The 3,745-nt window shown below is 25.8% G+C and overlaps 1 protein-coding gene across 1 annotated transcript in view; it reads left to right on the forward strand.

Moving 5' to 3' along the window:
• Window positions 1-1,822: 1,822 nt before the first annotated feature.
• LOC108756699 (venom acid phosphatase Acph-1-like) overlaps window positions 1,823-3,745 on the forward strand; it is a 16,903-nt gene continuing 14,980 nt past the window's right edge. Inside the window, 1 exon segment of the mRNA XM_018500701.1 lies at window positions 1,823-1,853. The gene's annotated coding sequence lies outside the window, so the exon portion shown is untranslated.

Below are 3,745 nucleotides of genomic sequence, written 5' to 3' on the forward strand. Positions count from 1 at the left end.
TTACTGTTCCACCCTATATGTGCTATTATTAACTTAAATTATATTATTAAATTACAGATAAGAATTTTAATTTAGCAATCGTTGCTTCAAAATTGCTAAATTAAAATAAATTATTATCTAACGGTTTATATATATTAATTTATTAGATAAATTTACTAGGTTTTATTAATCTATTTTTATTAATTTATATACTTACTGAATGACACAAACAGATTCAAGTCTGTAAACATTTTTCAGTACTATTGGCATGATAACTGAATACTGTTATGTGTTTTGTTGCGTAAATAACATATATTTTGATGCAATTTTCGCATTTTTAAACATACATGTAATGAATGAAATCATGTGAATTGTGATTATATAACATTAATTGCATTTTATTACATTCTTCACATGAACAAAGGAATTTGAAGAAAAACATTAAATGCTGTTATTATGCGTTTAATATTTCACGTATTATGTAATATTGAATAATTGTTTCTCTTAAAATGATAAAAAATTTTGTCGTTACATAATATATTTATACATTTATAAAATTACATTAAATTTATAAAATTATTGAATTTTACTAAAAAAAATATTTTTGTAATGTTAACTGCATTTTATTTAATTGGATATCCATTCTTGACTTAATCCGCGACATTTTAAGAACAATTCCAGGTAACAAGATATCATCTATTTGACGTAATTAATTGGTCATTTTTAACAAATCTGACATCCTATCATTGATTAAAAATGACGTGGATTTGTCACAGCCACATAATATCATATTAACCAACGTCGAAAATATGTCATTATTTTCGTATTATTAACGGCATAAATCAGTGTTGGGATATACTTACACATTTCCGCCGATTTTTAGTTTGGTTCCTGCCCCTTACTTCACCAACTCATGCACAGCCTAAATGCTGATCGACATTCAAGCTGCGCGCAGATGAAAATCGGCTGAAATGTGCAAGAAAATCTCAGCACTGGCATAAATAAATGACGTTATTAATTGATCACTAATAACGTTACCAATATGTCGTTGATTAATTATTTATCTGACGTCAATAAGTATGATGTTGTTATCCGTCATAAATAAATAGCGTCATTAATTGGTAAGAAAGATAACGTTATTATTACAATACATCTTAAATAAATCACATGACGTCAATAATTCCAAATGACTAACTATCGACGTCAAAACTACAGTTTGCTACCTGGAATGTGTAATATAATTATATAAGAATATTGCATTCTGATCTGTCACAAGATATTCATGAGATTTTCCCGTAATGCGGCTCATTTAATTCCTGACGTATCTATTTCCTCCTAATTAAATCGCAACGGAATAATCTATTCGGCGGGAAATCCTGCAGTTTTTCGTAAATCCCCGCTGTATTTTGTCGCGTAAAATTTAAATGAATTAAAATATGACTATATACAAAATATTAGACTCTCAAAGGTAAACTTTGTTAATTGAGAAATGATACCTATTTATTACATTACTTCAGAAAAGTAAACCATAGAATAAACTTCTCCTAATAAGTTTGTGCGACATGACGTCTACGATGTCTGATAAAATGGACAGAAAATATAATGTGGTGGGGCGTACGCTCATGCACCTTAAAAGCCTTACATGCTACGAGAAAAAGTCAGTATTCAGTTCATACTTACAATTGTCGGTAGTTCGACAGATTTTTCCGATTCGGGTTTGACGATAAATGCATTTGATAAAACGTTGAACATAATAATCTAACTTCCGGAAAAAATACAATACAATCACAAATATACATATGTGCGTCAGTTCTGTAGTTTTTCAAATATTTTGAGAGAACATTATTCATTGTTATTATATCAAAGAGTTGTGGGTAAGTTAACTGTTTTTAAAACTAAGTTAAATTAAAGTTAACAGCCTTGAAAATTTAATTTAATTAAGAATACAAATTAATCCATAATAAAATTAATTGAATTAAAAGTTAAGTTAATAAAAAAAATTAAAAAGCTAAAAATTAAATTTGTTTAATTTCATAAAAAAGAAAATTTTAATAAAATAATACGAATCTTGTGATCGATGGACAACTTTCTCGATCATTTGTTTAGCAAACTAGTAATTTTTTATTATAAATTCTTTTCAAAGTGCCATCCTCTTGACCTGCCGACCGATATACTATATACTACATCAATATTTATTATTATTTATTATTATTATTATTTTTTAATGTAATATAAATATTTTATACATATTTTACATAAAGCTTAACAATTGTATAATTCGACGTATCTTTCAAAATGTCATTAATTTTTTTCCTATAATCTGTCATTTATATTGCAACTGTCACGTTGTCCTTATCCGCCATTGTGAATCTGTGATATCTGTATTATTTTTACAATAATTTCTTGATCTATGCATATTAACTTTTTGTCACTTATGTTAGAATTCGTTTTTAAATTTAGAAATCTATTTCATTGTGAAACCACTGTATATCTGATTTTTTACATTAAATTTGTATTCTTCCTAATTTAATTACATACCTTCGATATCCTTAATAAATTCATAGACCGCATTTTTTCTATTTAGTCCTAGCAAGGCAAAAATCTGCCCCTAATTGTAATAAGTTAGATACTTCCGATGGAACTCTCTGTTTTATTAGATAAATTGATAAATTATTTATTATATATGTATAAAGTCATTTATTATATATGTGGATGATCGGATTGAATGATCCTTCGCAAAAACTGGTAGGATCTAATCTAACAATTAGATGTAAATCATCCAATCCTGAGTCAAGTTTCCCATACTTATATTCTACAATTTTAAAGTCATTAATATCTGTTTTATGCATTTCATTTTTTGTATCTGTTTTTATTAACTATTCTAACTTATTTTTATTTTTCATTTTTATTTTTATTTTTATTTTAACCATATTCTGTCTAAAGTTATTAAATGATATCGAATGGTAACAATATAAGGAATTTCAAATATATACAGGTAATTGATTAATTAAACTATAAAATGTAAATATAATTTTTAATCGACAATTACACATGTATTAATTTCGTAATATCTTTGCGACTGAAGAAGACTTTTTGAAACTAGTTCCGCTTAATTTCAACGCATTTTAATCATTAAATTCTATTACGATATTTATAACATCTTAATTTATTTGCTCGTCTTTGACCAAATTTTAATATTATGTTTTTATTTTTATTTCTTAATTATTAACAATTATTTACTAATTGTATTAAATGAAATGATTGTATGTATGTCTCTTACATATGACTTTTCAAGTAGAGCTTGAGATAATAATCACATGTACAAGTAATATAATATATCCATTGATAATAACTCGGATGCGTATTAAATGAAACGTTTGTTATTTACTGATTAATAAATCAATGATAATTTTTTTGCAATTATTGCGCTTGACTCTCATTGTCAATGCCTTTTTTTCTGATTTATTGTTAAGTCTCTTATTTTGTCACTTCTTACGCTTAAATGATTCTATATACCTACTATGTATGTACTACATGTATATATACCATATTTGTAGTCATTCGAACTGCGCGCCGAATTAATTTTCTGGATTTATAAACGCAATTAAACTATTATACTAATATCATAAATTAAATTAAATTGACAAGCAATTTTTAATAATTAGAAGCAATCAATCAGGCATCATATTAGAAAGATATTAATGTGCTGAAAAACTGTAAATATAATAATTTGTAAGTTTGAATAACTCCATATGATATATATATA

Source organism: Trachymyrmex septentrionalis, unplaced genomic scaffold (genome assembly GCF_001594115.1).
Source record: "Trachymyrmex septentrionalis isolate Tsep2-gDNA-1 unplaced genomic scaffold, Tsep1.0 scaffold13, whole genome shotgun sequence".
NCBI lineage: Eukaryota > Metazoa > Arthropoda > Insecta > Hymenoptera > Formicidae > Trachymyrmex > Trachymyrmex septentrionalis.